The 16,805-nt window shown below is 36.3% G+C and overlaps 1 long non-coding RNA gene across 1 annotated transcript in view; it reads left to right on the forward strand.

The window, feature by feature from the left end:
- The first annotated feature begins 339 nt into the window (after positions 1-339).
- LOC124580518 overlaps positions 340-16,805 on the forward strand; it is a 28,072-nt gene continuing 11,606 nt past the window's right edge. Inside the window, exons 1-2 of the long non-coding RNA XR_006973153.1 lie at positions 340-401; positions 4,679-4,834. This is a non-coding gene — a long non-coding RNA (uncharacterized LOC124580518). The remainder of the gene's footprint in view (positions 402-4,678; positions 4,835-16,805) is intronic.

Genomic DNA, 16,805 nt, shown 5'->3' on the forward strand with positions numbered 1-16,805 from the left:
TACAAATGAAAGTTTCAACCATTCCATACGGGAAAGATTACTCAAGAATGTTTTTGTAGGAATAAATACATTAATAGTTGGTGTACTAGATGGTGTGCTATGTTTCAATGATGGAGTGATAGGAAGGTAGGAAGTCCTGAGAAATTTAGGCATAAAATGTGGCTCTAATATGAAAGATCAATTTCTTCTGTGTGACAGACAACGGGTGCATGAAGCTGAGAGATTCGCTCTTCAAGTTACCAAAGAAGCAAGAAGTGCTAAAAGGAATGCCAAGAGGAAGCTTGAAGATGAAGAAAGGCTGCAGGATGTAGACTATGCTTCAGGAATGTTCTGAGGCACAGTTTAATTGGACTCATATGTTCATTCGCAATTTCCCGCTAGTTGTTTTCTTCAGAATTCAGGTACAAATATTTCCTAAAGTTTATAAAGCATTGCTCTCATTTTTTCTGTAACTTTCGGTAGTCCATACTTATGTAGTAGACCTAAGCTTTATTGCAGAATCAGCTAAATCATAGAAAAAATAACATTTTTATTAGGAAAAAATTATAAATATTAAATGTAAGATGTGATACTTTTTTATCCTTGTAATATACGTAATAGGTGGAATTAAATAGGTCTAGTACCTCAGCCATGTCATGCATGTCTGGTAAAAATTTGGTCTCCTTCAAATGTATAACATTGGATCAAATGGTACCTCAGTTTGAGGAAGAATTTCCTTGTTACTTTTTTTAAATAACTCTAAGCAGGTTCAAAAATATTCAAAATACTTCTAATTTGTTTAGAAAGTGTGATCTATTACCTGATATCAACAAAAAATCTTGAAACATATACATTATAAACAGTGCCTGAAAGAAATAGGTGTTGATTTTTACATAATATTGAGCTGGAAAAATGCCGTGTATCCTTAAGTGTGAACTGCCAGATAGCTGTGTAGATTTACACGAGAAATATCGTCTGGTTTGCACTGATGATGTAATGATGTGAGGGGGCTGAATGCATTTTTTTTTCCAAATTTAATGTGCCATTATCAACAGAATGATTGCATGCAGATCATTATATTGGCGTGTGAGGTTTTGGGATTGACATTTATTTTTTTATCGCGTATCTTGAGACTTTGATCCAAAGCTCATGGGATGAGGTGGTACCTAGTTTACAGAAAGCTGAATATATAATTTATAAACAAAAAATTACAGAATTAATAAAATATGAAATTAAGAAAAATTAGGATAAATTACATGTTGCATAGAGAAGTTTTCATGTATTGTGAGGGTCTCCTGTGTGGAATTCTAGCATACCACAAGGTAACCTTTGTGTGTGGATTTGAATACTTAGGTGTATCACTCTTTTTTTCTGCCCTGCTGGGAAATTTGGAAAACAAACCCTGGAGAAATCTTGTTTTTTGTCTCAGTAGATGAAACAGTTTGTTTACTGGGATTTCCTGCATCGTCGCTGGCTGGGTGCAGCTTAATACATGCACCGCTTCCCTACTCCCTCATTCTTACTGCTTCTCCACTTCCTACCACTCCCCTCAGCTTGCAGTCAGTGCTGCCACCACTTCTTGCCACTAGCCTAGTAGCTGCCGATGGGTGGCGTGAGGGGTGGTTTGTTTTGATATGATTCTTGGAGATTGTTGACCCAGTGGCTGGAGACAACGGTCATATGTGCACGAGTTGTGTCTGAGTGATTGTGTGAATATGTGTGTGTGTGTGTGTGTGTTATTTTCCAAGAAAGGTTATGGCCAAAAATTTAGTTGTGAGAGTGTGATTGTCTTTTCTACGTGTCTGTCCATGGTTCAGCTATCATCTTTACGTTGAGTTGCTACCTATCTTCATTAGCATTAATTCTCAGAGTATTTGCACAAATTGATGGATTTATCACCACCATCTCATTTTGTCAACATAATGTCAGTGACTTGTGTAAAGCTGGCCACATGAATGGATTTCCATGATGGGCCAAAACCACAGGCCATTTCTGTGGGTCTCTCTAACGGATTGGGTCTGCCGATTTGAAGCCCATCGTTTCCCAATAATGTGCAAGCCCTGCCCATCGGATCTAGTCTCGCCGATCTGCTCCCAGGCCGGCTCTGTTTGTGTGTGGTATAATGCAGTGGGTTTTCGTGATTTATATGAGGACTCAGGACTGTGGTGCTCCTCGGCAGGCCAGAGGCCACGGGCGATGGAGTTCAGGAATTGTGACTTTCTCACTGCAAGTACAGTGTGCGGTACATTTTTTTATAAACATTTTATTTATTCTAGTACATTTTGGGGCTTAGAAAATAATTTATACAGGATGTACATATCTTTTTTTTTTTTACAAACGTTCAGTACGCGAATCATGAGTGACCCGGCAGACATCAATACAATAATCGAATTCGTGCCATACCTGTCCCAGCATGGCATCGTCGATTGTGATATTTGTTTCTCGTATTCTCTCCCGGAGCTCCGCTACATCACGTGGTAGAGACCATACGTACACCGGATCTTAAATGTGTCCCCACAGAAAAAAAGTCACACAGAGTGAGGTCTGGTGATCAGGGAGGCCATTTCATGAAACAGCTGTTCCCTTCTGTAGCACGGCCAGTTCATCGATGCGGCAGCTCCGTATTCAGGTACCCGCAAACTTCACGATGAAAATGGGGGGGAGCCCCATCCTGCTGAAAGATGAACGGAGAGCCCAATTGCATCTGAAGCATCAGCCATTGCTGCAACAAATCCGAGTAGGAATATCCAGTGACAGTTCTCTTGGCGAAGAAGAATGGCCCGTACAGTTTTCGACACAACAAAGCACAAAAAACATTTACATTTAGCGAATCACACCCAAATTCAATGCATTCGTGTGGATGCTTTGCACCCCAGATTCGACAATTATGCCTGTACACTTTCCCATTAGTGTGAAAAGTGGCTTCATTGCTAAAACTTAAGCGATCAAAAATTCCATCCCCGTCCTTATTCAATTGTTGCAACTGTGAACAGAACTCAAAACACTTGTCTTTGTCGTTGTTATTGACCTTCTACCCTAGCTCCAATCTGAATGGTTTCATAGACAACTTCTGTCGCATGACTTGCCACAGTCAGTGGAGCCATTTCGAGTTCATGGGATGCACGATGCACCAATTTCTTTGGACTCCTTATGAATGTCTCTCATATGCAATCCAAATTCACTTCACTCACACTGGGATGTCTGCTTCTCTGTGCTGGGCACAAGCAACCCGTCATAATAAATTTGTTGTGCCTTCCTTATTGGTGGTTTCTTACCGTACTTTGTTCTAAACATCCATTGAACAGCTGTAGCAAACACTTTGTTTGTCGAACTCCAACACGCAGAAAGCTCGCTCCGCACCTGAACTTGCAATGTTTATGACTGGTGTTATCGGCAAATCACCAAAGTATGCTGCGGTGGTATACATGAAAAAGAACTTTCAGGGTTTCCTTCAAAAAGACATATGTGTGATATCTGTGCTATGTTTGGTTCTTGTGCAATAAATAATTGAAAGTGTTCCCAGATGTAATGTACACCCTGTATATTAGAAAGTATGAGCGATAGGAAGAACAACTTGTGGCAGTCACAGGCGGTTTGTATGCTATGTACCTGTATATTTTGGCCTGCCTTATATACTACTTTCAATAGGCATACTTTTTTCTGAGGTTATTTCTGAAATCAGTGTAGGTATTTTAAATCTGTCTTGCGACTCCAAGGAAATGCGTATTTGTGTCACCAAATATGTTTAGTTTTATTGAAATAAAATAACATCAGTGCTCTTCATGGAATATTATATACCATTGTCTTTCTTTCTCCATCTAAAAACTGTTCATTACAAAAGATGCTGACATTAGTACTTAAGATTTTTGCTCATGAGGGGAAGAAATACAGAAGTCCTTACATTTTTTTGTGAACTTATGTCTTTACTTGCCCTTGAGACCTTGAAATTTGTCAGGGAAAAAATGCTAAAACTTGCTGGAAATCAGGGAACGTCACTTGGGGAAACTTGCGGCAACCCTGAATGTTCACAAGCTGGCACTGCAGACCTTGCTGACTGCATTTTTCAGGGATGAGAATATTCTTGCCAAGTGCACAGAATTGCCCCAAACTATAACACCATATGAGATAACAGAGCAAAAGTAAACAAGCTTTTGTGTTTGTGTCCAAGACATAGTGTATAGTGAAGACAGAAGTGTTCATTTTCTGCTTAAGGTGTTGAACATGATACTTCTGAGAGAGCTTTTCATCTATCTTCAGTCTTAAGAATTTAAAATGTCTGTTCGACCAGCTCAGGACAAGACTATTTCTATTTTACAAGAGTTCAGTTGTTGGCAGTGAAGTATTAATCCGTTCTCCAAAAGCCATGTGCTGATGTTGCCAACTACCTTGTCAGCTAGATGATTTACGTTATGTTCAGTGTTTTCCGAGAGAACACATGTCCGAATATACAAAAGCTTTCGTTTGCATTTGCAGTAGGTATGGAATAAAAATAAAAAAAAAAAAAAAAAAAAAAAAAAAAACAGAAGCCCCTGTTTGTGTTTCCTATAGATAGTGGATATAACAACAGCTCCTTTAAGTTATGTTTTCAGATTATTTTTGATGCCACAATTTCCACTCACGTTGCTACTTTTGTGTTTTCTTCTTGCTTAGTACTCTTGATACATTTTGTTGAAAGTTTGACTATGGTTCCTGCTACTAGGTGCGAGGATACAAGTGAGTTGGCTTCCATTCGGACGTCTACGATGAGACGATGGACAGGGTGAAAGGCCTCGGCGTTGATACCGAGTGCACTGGTGGTGGTAGAATACCGCACGACCCCAGTGCCAACGTCATCAAAGCGTACAGCTACTCACAGGTGATACCAAAAGCAGTGAGTTGTAGAAATGACAGTATGTGTCATCTTGAGCTGTTATTCAACTTAATTTTTTACTGTGTGACTGGTTTCAGTTGAAGACCATTTTCAGGCACCTGTTGTATATACATCGTGGATACGGGAAAATTTGGGATGAAAAGAATGTTTGAAAATTATAGTAACAATACAAGCAACACTTACAGAATTTGATCACCAGCAAAAACTATATATATCAAAAGAATACAATGTCAGAAATATAAATTAAATATCCACAAGCATTGTATGTATTGTTACTACAATTTTGAAGTATCCATTTTGCCTGAATTTTTCCTGTTTCCATGCTGTGGGTACAACAGGTCCTCAAAAATGGTCTTTGACCAAAACTGGTTGCATCATAAAAAAAAATATCAACAGCTTAAGATTAAAAGAATCGATTTCTGTGATTTTATCCTTGCTCAAATGGAAACAGATGAATCTTTCATTTCAAAGATTGTGTTTAGTGATGAAGCAACTTTCCACACTAACGGGAAAGTCAACCGTCACAATGTCTGTGTATGGGGCACTGAGAATCCGCGGGAAACAACTCAGTATGAACATGACTCGCCTAAGGTGAACGTTTTCTGTGCCATTTCAGCCAATAAAGATTTTGGTCCCTTTTTCTTCGAAGGTGCTACTGTAACTGGACTACAGTATCTGGAGATCTTAGAGAATTGGCTGTTCCCTCAGCTCGAACAAGAAGCACAATAATTCGTATTTCAGCAGGATGGAGCGCCACCACATTGGCACTTATCTGTCTGTAACTACCTGAACGTCAACTACCCCAGGCGATGGATCGGCCGCCAGGCAGCCCGTGACAGAGCACTTCGTCACTGGCCTCCAAGAAGCCCTGATCTTACCCCCTGCGATTTTTTCTTATGGGGGTATGTTAAGGATATGGTGTTTCGGCCACCTCTCCCAGCCACCATTGATGATTTGAAATGAGAAATAACAGCAGCTATCCAAACTGTTACGCCTGATATGCTACAGAGAGTGTGGAACGAGTTGGAGTATCGGGTTGATATTGCTCGAGTGTCTGGAGGGGGCCATATTGAACATCTCTGAACTTGTTTTTGAGTGAAAAAAACCTTTTTTAATACTCTTTGTAATGATGTATAACAGAAGGTTATATTATGTTTCTTTCATTAAATACACATTTTTAAAGTTGTGGTATTCTTTTTGAATCACCCTGTACAGTTAGTTCTGGCCCAAAAAGTCATTTTAAATGTTTTTAAAGTACAACAAACAGTAGCATTTCTACTGTAATTTGTAAGCCATGATGAACAGTAGCACATAGTGTGAGTTTGCTGCCTTTTTATTTCTGTGGGACCTCGCTATGTGTGTAAACCGAAAAATGGCTTTTCGAGCTGAAACTAGTTGCTTAATTAAAAATATTTTTAGTAACTCTATTATCTTAAGCTGAAAAATATCATTTTCATCCAATGACATTAATAATTTTTGTGTCCTCTTTTTCACTTTTGCCATATGGGTGTGTTCTGAGAAGGTCTATCACATGTTTGTTTCTAAGATTGGTACAGTTGTTTTCTGTCATTAGTTATTGTATGCTGCTTTTGACCACTGAGAATCAAATTTTTCAACTGTTTAATATCAGGATTTAGCAGCAAGTTTTTTTACTCAAGTGTTAAAAGGTGTTGTATCTAACAACTATTTTTCTGATCTTCACAACTATTTTTCTGATCTGAAGATTGCCATGCAGGAACTCAACAAACTAGTTCTGATCTGATTCAAAGACTGCATTCATTTTGTTGGTAGAGACAGTGGGGAGCTGTCCTCTTCAGTCATCATTATCCAGAGGTGAAGCTAGTTTCTTTCAGTAGTGGCTGTCATTATTGACTTCAGTCTTCAAGAGTGTGTCTCAGAAATCATTAAATCAGCAGCAGACTGTTGGTTTATTGCATGAAGAGATTCCAAATACTGCTTTAAATTCACTTCTATCTTAAATTCAGTGCCATGTATGAATGTTTGCTTTTAAACTCCATTGCTACCTCAGTCTAACTGATGTGTGTACAAAAGGAGTGAACAAGTGGCCCGTGTAATATGCCTAGTGTGTTAACAGTGTACACCACTACACATTGTCTATTTTAAAAAATGAATCACTCTGCAGCAACCCAGAATGTCTCAGAATTCCCACACTATGCAGTACAGTATCCAAAGATTGTTATTCTGTGAACAGATATCCATTGGTGTTAATTAGATGTGTACTGTACTCTCCATTTAATGTACAAAAGCAGTTGTCCAGTAGCAATTCATTGCAAGAGGAGGGACAATTTCCAGTTTTGTTATTTATTTTATTTGCCCATTTAAATAAAGCTGACTTAGGAATTTTCCCTTATGTGGGGACTGTTTGTACTAGATAATGTGTCTGTTTGAAGTTCTATATTTGTATATTTTGCTGTTCATGTCACTTCTGCGTAATTTTTCATTGATTGTATCGATACTTGTTTGAATTCTGATATGTTGTGAAATTTCAAACATTTGGGAATCCCGTGATAAACCAGTACTATTACCGTCAATTGTAGGCTTAAACTAAACTGTGTTCTTTCAAAAATTTTTAGAACAGTATGCCTATCATCCTCATTCAAAATATTCTGTCTCTTATTTTGTTGTCCAATTATGTGAGAAATAGTTTAGTTTCAGAATTTTGAGATGCCTGCAAAACTATACTTTGTAAGTTAGTGCTACCAGTGTTTTGTATACGTGATTTACGTAGCAAATCAATGCTTTGTGGTTCACAGCTCAGCCAAAGTATACATCACCCCTGAATTTCATTGTATATCAATGCAAATAAATGTGTATTTTTGAGAATTTTCGGAAGTTACCATTGTCCTTTGCATAATCTGTGAGCAGTCGGGGTTTGTGATGTAGTTCCTGTAGCAGATTTTCTGCCAGACATTTTGTGTTACATCTGGTTTTCCCTTAACCCTTTACTGGCCAAAACTCTATTGGATCTTTTTTTTTTTTGCAAACTTTTATACATAAATATGTTACATTGAGTGATAAATTGAATAAAAAGTTGTTTTGAAAAGTTTCAGTTTATTAGAACAAAAACTACAGAAGTCCTCATTTTTGGGACATTGGCCAAATGCGCTATCCAAATTCACAATCTTATTCTCCATGCATAATATTGTAAGAAGCAACACAAACATTAAATAAAGAATATTGTAATGTTATGGAATGTATATTGTACTGGTTGTTACCTATCTCGTTTCTTGATAACTGAATGATGTGGAATCTTACGCGGTATATTGTGGTAGGACCACATTCGCACCACGTGTTTGTAATTGATAATAATATGAGTAGTTCCAGCACAATTTCAGCAAGGCTTATTTATTAGTAGCTGCTGAAAGATTACACACTGCAGATCTCGTTTGTCTAGGGGTTTTGTCTGCAAAACATTACTCTAACGAGCCTGGCCTGGGTTTTCTTCTTGTTTGAAATAAACACTACCGGGTTTGAATTACTTTCGGCTAAAAATAATATTTATTCGTACTCTTTGTTTAGTAACTACAATATTTTCACTTCGAACATTGATACCCTAAAAATGCATTATACTGTACTGGTCACTTAAACACGTCCATCTCCCTCCAATACCGACAAAGAATTGGCGTGCAAGCCAACATGTGCCCGGAAGTTGCAGACATTCCTGCATTCCAGATTCTTTGGTCTTCTGACCTTAATACACTCCAAAGACACATATAAATAAATACATATAAATATACCACATTTATCATCTCAAACAAATCCATTATTTATCATAAAAGAAAATATTCATAAATAAATAAATTAAACACATTGTATGGCAACATAATGAAGTTACCTTAACTCTCTACTGTGGGCATCGTACTTTTCGCATGAGATAAACTTTATCTCTGACAGTTAATTACATTACAATAGCCCACCAGGACTTGCAAGTGTACCTTGGTCCACTTGTCAGTCCGATACAGAAATTGCATCATTGTCTTAGCTTGTATACAACTTTTTATCACAACTGTAGTAAACTGTTTATTCTTTCATCAACCATTGACTTCCTCCTTTGTCTCACAACATAAATACATATGTCGATTTGTTGCCCAGAAATTTACTATAAAATAATACTAAAGTTAAAACATTTTCTCATATTAGAACAAACATAGTACTAACTCCTATATCATCAGTGAGTTTGCAAAAGTATTTCAATTCAACAACACTATTCTCTCATGAGCCTTGTGAATTATGTTATATCAAAATTAAGAGGCAAAATAAGCCAACAAAGTATCTTTATCGGGTTATAAACAGAGCTGAATAAAACCAGTTATGGTGAGCATGATGTAAAACAAAGGCACACTTGCATATACAAGAAAATATATTCTATTAACTATACAATTATTATTTTTTTATTTATTTATTTATTTATTTATTTATTTTTTTTAGCATTATGGTCTATTTAAGTGAATGAACAAATTTCAAAATTTATGAGATTTGCTATTCTCAAACTGTGAGGGTGGGTGACATGTCTTGTCTCCTAGCATCATCAATAAAATAAAATCCCTTATTTATCAAGTTTACATATTTTGCAATTCATTAAATACTGTAAAATTACTTTAAAAAACACATAGGAATCATGAAATCTAATCTTATAATATAATTACGTGACAATCAGTCTAGATACAACATCGTTTTGCATGAGATGTGTTACATGGCATAGTATGGTGACTGCATTTTTTTTCTTTCTTTCTTTACTTCCAGTAAAATTCTTTCCAGATAAAGGCATGTTTTTAGGCTCAGTTTGCTCTTTTCTCAATATACGGCTTCAAAGAAACATTCCTAAGACCAAACAGCTTTCTCGACTTGGGATATACTAATCGGTACGCATTTGGATGGGGTTCTCAATAATCTCAAATGGCCCAATGTAAATGTCAAAGAACTTCTTGAGTTCTGCTGTTAGTAACTTTGATCGTTTGTGGGATTTCACTAAGACATGGTCACCTACTCTGAATGTGGTAGCCTTTATTTTCCTATTACGTCTGTTTTTCCTAGCTTCACCTAGTTTCTTCATGGTTTTCTTTACAATCTCTTCACGTTCTTTCATTGATATTAAGCTACATTGTGGAAAGTCTATTAATTCAGAAATAAGATTTGCTGGTCTGAGGTGAAACATAATTTCATATGGTGAAAACCCAGTAGAGCTATGCTGCAAGCTGTTCATGATATCCTCGAAGTTGTTTACATGGTCGGACCAACTAGGATGTTTGTGACTACAATATGTCCTACAAAGTCTCCCTATTTCTCTCATGTACCTTTCTGCTGGGTTTGAAGATGGGTTGTACACGGATATCAAGATATGTTTTGTGTTAGTTTTTTTCCATGAATGCTTTCCAGTTTTTTGAAACAAATTGTGAACCATTATCAGATAGTATAGCTTTAGGTTTCCCTACACTCTTGAAGTAATCTCTCTCAATTTTTGCAATGATCTCTTTACTTGTAGCTTTTTGCACAGAATAAAGTTTAATTAGTTTGGAAAATACATCAACCATGACGAATATAAAACAATGGCCACCTTTGCTTTTAGGTAAAGGTCCATAAAAGTCTACAGCTACTAAATCTAATGGTTTATCTGGAATGATGTTCTGCATTTCTCCCTGACATGTTCTGTTGCTTACTTTTACTCTTTGACATTTGTCACATGTTGATATTTCGTTCCTCACCTTCTTTACCATGTTATAAAAGTAGATATTTTCTTGTAACTTTTTTTACACATTTCTGTATTCCACAGTGACCATAACTCTCATGGGTGTACTTCATTAATTTGTCTGCCTCACACTCTGGCCAACGTAGTTTCCAATTGTCAGAGTCCACATCTGTTCTTCTAAAGAGTGTTCCCTTAAAGACCTTATAGTACTTGTCAAGTTTATCATACCCTCTTTTGCCTAAACAGTCCTTAACCAATTTCCAATTAGGATCGTTATTCTGTCCCCTCCTGATGTTATTGCAAAGTGTCTTTATGAGCTTTTCATCCTGGATTCCCTTCATGTATCTTATTTTAAATTCCTTTTCTTCCTCTTGATCAAACATTTCCTGATCTCCTCCTACTGGTAACCTGGATAAAGCATCAGCTACTACGTTTTCTGATCCCTTAATATACACAATTTCGTAATCAAACTGTTGCATGAACATTGCCCACCTGGTTAATCTACTGTGATATAATCTACACTCCTGCAAGTAACTTAAAGCTTTGTGGTCTGAATAGACTTTTATCTTGTGTCCTAACAGGTATGTTTTAAATTTTGTAAACGCCCAGTGTACTGCGAGTAATTCTTTTTCTGTGACAGTGTACGTTCTCTCATGTTTAAGTAACATTCTGCTGGCAAATGCAATTGTACAATGAAGATTTTTTTCATTCACAATTTTCTCCTGAAATAGTTCTGCTCCTAGTCCACAATCACTACTGTCAGTGTGAAGACAAAATGGCAAACTAAAATCTGGTCTGTGTAAAAGACTGTTCTTACAAAGTTCATTCTTAATTTTATCAAATGCTTTCTGGCACTCTTCAGACCAATTCCATGGAGTATTTTTTCTAAGTAAGTTGCTTAAACATGTTACATTAAGGCATTGTCCATTTACATATTTTCGATAGAATCCACAGAGTCCGTAGAAAGACTTTAATTGTTTCCGGTTTCTAGGAGATGGAAAGTTTACGATAGATTTTATTTTCTCCGGATCTGCACTTATCCCTTCCTTAGTAATGACATGACCTAAAAATTTTAGTTCTGACACACCAAATTTACATTTTTCCAGTTTTAATGTCATACCACCTCTTCTGAGTTTCTCACACACCTTCTTCAATAACTTCAAATGATCCTCCCAACTTTGATTTGAAACTAATATATCGTCTACATAAATTGTTAATTCTGACACAACTTCTTGGCCAAGTACATAGTCTAGTGCCCTTATAAATTCGGCGACTGATGAGTTTAATCCGAAAGGCACTACACAATACTGGTAACATCTCCCATTGTATAAGAAAGCAGTGTACTTTCTAGAACTAATTGCAAGAGGTACTTGATGAAAACCTGAAGTTAGGTCAAGGCTTGACATAATTTGGATATTTTTAAATTTATATAACAACTCATCGATGTTCTCTGGGTGGTCAGTTTCTCTGTATAAACATTTGTTTAACTGTCTGGAATCCAGTACTAATCTGACTTGTCCATTAGGTTTATTTACAGTGACTAAGGGATTATTATAAGGGCTTATACTCCTCTCAATGATTTCACACACTTCCATCTTTTGCAATTCTTTCTCCACTGCTACCCTTTTCGAGATTGGAATACTGTATGGTTTTGTAAAGAAAGGTTCATGTGGCTTCAACTGTAAAGTACATTGGTATCCAATTACTTTACCTGGTATATTGCTAAATACATCACTATATTCCCACAGCAATAATTTCAAATCTTGTTTTTGGTTCTCAGTTAGTTCTCTAGCCTCGACTACTTTTTCATTTACTAACTTTTCAAACTCTATCTCATCTGTATCGAAATCTGTGACATGGCTTTCAATGTACTCACCTTCTTTTGTAAATTCAATACTGTTCACAGTCTTATTCATACAAAACACATTTGATTGAAGAAGTTTCGTAGTGATGACTTCACCACTTGGTAGAGTCATCATTAATTTCTGCCCTGCCCAATCAAATGCTGCACTTACTTTTGTTATCCAAGACATGCCTAGGATAAAATCCTCTGTGAGATCAGGAATGACGAGACACCCATGTGACCATGATACTCCTTCAATTTCAAAAGTAATAAAAGCCTGACTCCTTATTGATTTACTGTGCTTCCCGGTAGCACCTCTTATTTTAATTCCTACCACAGGTAACTCGACATAATCCTTATTAGTTTTCAGTTTTTTACTTAATGATTCTGATATCCCAGATACTTGACTTCCTGTGTCTACTAAACACTTTCCTTTCCATGATCCTATCTGCACATCAATAAACGGACTGCTTACATCAAAGTCAAATTTTTTGTTAATATTCTCATGTAATAAGTCATCTTCAATTTCACTGAATCCATATCCCTTTCCAGTATCCTTACCTGTATCATTACTACCAGAGTTATATGCTGTTATTACCCTAATTGCATTTTCTTTGGCCTGATTACTATTTCTGAATATTTCATTAAGCCAACTACATTCATTTGTGCTATTGTGTGTCTCTCCTTTATATTTCTGTCTTAACATTTGTGCAATGTGATACTTAATTCTATGCCACCAGTCTGGATACAAAGTTTCACATATATCAAGTGTTACCTTTCTGAAATTTTCATCATCCTTAATGGCACTACTGTTAACCCATAAGTTAAACAAAAATTGCTCACTATCTGACATTTCATCATCTACTCCCCTAATGCTGTTAAGATTACCTGCTGTCAATTCCTTCTCATTTTTCTTCCATGTATTAAGATCAAATAACTCATTGGCTGAAATTCTGGCATCCTTATCATTGAAATTGTCAACTGTGTTCATGTGTACCTCGCTAATTTCATTACTATCCTCTTTTATATTAGTAATCCCTAAAGCTTCCAACTCCTCACTTACACCAATAAAACATCTATCTTCACTACTATCCTCAATTTCCTTTTCTTCCCAATCAACATCACAAAAATTATCATCTTTATCCTCTGCACTCTTACCTTCAGTATGCAGATACACATTTAAATCATCCTTACTAGGTGCTCTTTTCATTCCTAGCCCACCAGACTCTTCCATAAGTTCTCTAATTCCTAATACACTTTGATCATTTGAACAACTATTTTCCAGCAAGGTGCTCCTCTCAGCCCACTCATAGAATGAATCTAAGTTTAAGTCTTCACAGTTTTCTAAGCAATCAGTGTCTTTAAATAACTTACCTTTTGTTTCTGGTTTATTTGTATGTCATATATTATTTGTAACAGATACTACATTAATGGGATAACACTCCTCTTTGAAATAATTACTCATTATGTCACAGGTATCTTTCTGTTTAGTTAGACAGTTTGGGTTGGCCCTTTCCATTTGTGTATAAGTAGCTCCTACCTTGCGGACCGCCAATGGAGCCTCATTCAGTTTTTTAACTCCTGTTCAGTTCTCCCCATACCATTATGACTATTCCACTCCTTTGGTTTATTTCCAAAGTGTCTGTTACCAGATTGGTTATGATTATTTCCATACTGACCTTTGTAATGGAAATTGTGTCCTTGTGATCCCTTGAAGTTGTACTGGTGATTTCTCTGATGAGAATCACTACTTCCAAAATTGTGTGTTTCCTTTTTATCATGTTGTGTGTTTCCCCAATTTGTATGCCCTGTCCTTTGAAAATGGTTTTGACTATGGTGTGGTGGTTTACCCGTTTTCTCAATAATTCTGTCTAGTTTGTCAACATATTTCAAAAACTGATCTATTGTGTCATCTGGACCATAAGCTAACTCCCACTGTAGTTCACATGGTAGCCTCCTTTTGAGTGCATCAATTTGAGTGAGTTCATCAAAAGGTTTGCTTAGGCGAGTGAGTTTCCTTAACTGATTTCTGCAAAATTGCTTCATGCTACGAAATTCATGTTTATAAACAGGTCCATTCAAGAATTCGCTTTTTATTCTTGCCTGTTCTGTCTCTGACCAGAATTTACTTAAGAACCTCTCCTCGAACTCTGCAAAAGACATTCCCTCAGTACAATAATGATTAGTCCATGACAATGCTTCACCTTCTAGAAATCTTTTCACAAATTTAATTTTCAAATTATCATTCATATTTGGGAAAAAGATATCCTTGCAATGCTGCGGGAAATCTACCGGATGCATACTGCTCTCATCTGAAAAGTTTTGTACTGGAATATTGTACCACAAAGTGCCAATATTGTTCGGCAAACTATTGCTGACCATATTGCTACTAACACTTGCAAGTTTCTTAGTGATGTCATTAATACTACTTTCTAAACTCTTGACTTCATTTTTGTTTATCTGATTATTTACATCTATTTTTTCAGTAATAATTCCTATCTTTTGTTCAAATTTGCTTTCTACTTTAACAATTTTATCGTCTACAAGAGAAATACGCTCAGATACTGTTTCTTCTACATGTTTGATATCTGAATGCACAACTTTAAACGCATTATGGATTTTCTCTCTACCTGTACTTGCTTCAGTTTTCAGATTTTTTACTTTTGCATCTACATTTTTAACTTTTCTCCCGACATAATTGACCTTACCCGTGATCTTAACCATATTACGACTCAAACTGGAAATTTTTGCTTCTACTTTTTGAAAGTGATTGTCATTTTTCTTTTCATATTCTTTGAATTGTTTTTCAAATTTATCACTCATGAGCTTGAGAGTCTGGTCTAACTGAGCAGCATTGTTTTGCTCCATTTGATCCAAACGAATCTCATTAGCATCGAGTCTGTCTTTAATATTTCCTAACCACTGTCCGTTTTGTCTGTTAGTGTCATCAATTGCCTTAAATTTTCCCTCCATATAATTCATTATTTTTGATAGCATGTCTTTAACTTCATTCTGTCTTTCCGTATGAGTTTCAACTTTGTCTACAGGATTCGGACTATTACTGTTGCATTCACTTTCGTATGATAAATTCACATCTGTACTAGCGTTGGCGACACCGTCGTCAATACCTTCCTCTTTTACAATAGTCATCTTTTTACACAGGAATAAACAAAACACAACAAATTTATCTTTTCTAAAGGAAACTAAACTATTTTACTCACAGTTTACTTATTTTCTTATAAGGTCTTCTTTGTTGATTGGTGCGTGATGGAATTCACAACACTGAAACACTACACTTATATGAATATTGCTTTTTTGGTTGCACAACACTTTACACTTTTTTCTTCTTTCGTGACTTATTGCGCCGTTATTCTTGCTCCAGTAACTGCATCCCGTTGTCTTGAAGGTATCAGCATTCGACTTCCTTTGTCTTGAAGGTATCAGCATTTGACTTCCTTTAACATTTTCAGCCAGGATGTACGAATTCTGTCGTTTTCTTCGCAATCTCGGTGGTAGTTCATTTCGGTAACATTTTCAATAATCCCGGACGACGCCACCATATTGTACTGGTTGTTACCTATCTCGTTTCTTGATAACTGAATGATGTGGAATCTTACGCGGTATATTGTGGTAGGACCACTTTCGCACAACGTGTTTGTAAGTGATAATAATACGAGTAGTTCCAGCACAATTTCAGCAAGGCTTATTTATTAGTAGCTGCCGATAGATTACACACTGCAGATCTCGTTTGTCTAGGGGTTTTGTCTGCAAAACATTACTCTAACAAGCCTGGCCTGGGTTTTCTTCTTGTTTGAAATAAACACTACCGGGTTCGAATTACTTTCGGCTAAAAATAATATTTATTCGTACTCTTTGTTTAGTAACTACAATATATTCTCTTCGAACATTGATACCCTAAAAATGCATTATACTGTACTGGTCACTTAAACACGTCCATCTCCCTCCAATACCGACAAAGAAGTGGCGTGCAAGCCAACATGTGCCCGGAAGTTGCAGACATTCCTGCATTCCAGATTCTTTGGTCTTCTGACCTTAATACACTCCAAAGACACATATAAATAAATACCTATAGATATACCACATTTATCATCTCAAACAAATCCATTATTTATCATAAAAGAAAATATTCATAAATAAATAAATTAAACACATTGTATGGCAACATAATGAAGTTACCTTAACTCTCTACTGTGGGCATCGTACTTTTCGCATGAGATAAACTTTATCTCTGACAGTTAATTACATTACAATATTCAGTATGAAATGAAGCAAAACACTTGTCATGTCCACCAACATTGCACCTATCACAAATTTTTGTTGTTTTTTTCTTGCAGTAAGCACATTTCTTCTGTGTTTTACTTGGCACAAAGAAATGATTTCCTGGA

This window comes from Schistocerca americana, unplaced genomic scaffold, assembly GCF_021461395.2.
Source record: "Schistocerca americana isolate TAMUIC-IGC-003095 unplaced genomic scaffold, iqSchAmer2.1 HiC_scaffold_33, whole genome shotgun sequence".
In the NCBI taxonomy this organism is placed as follows: Eukaryota; Metazoa; Arthropoda; class Insecta; order Orthoptera; family Acrididae; genus Schistocerca; species Schistocerca americana.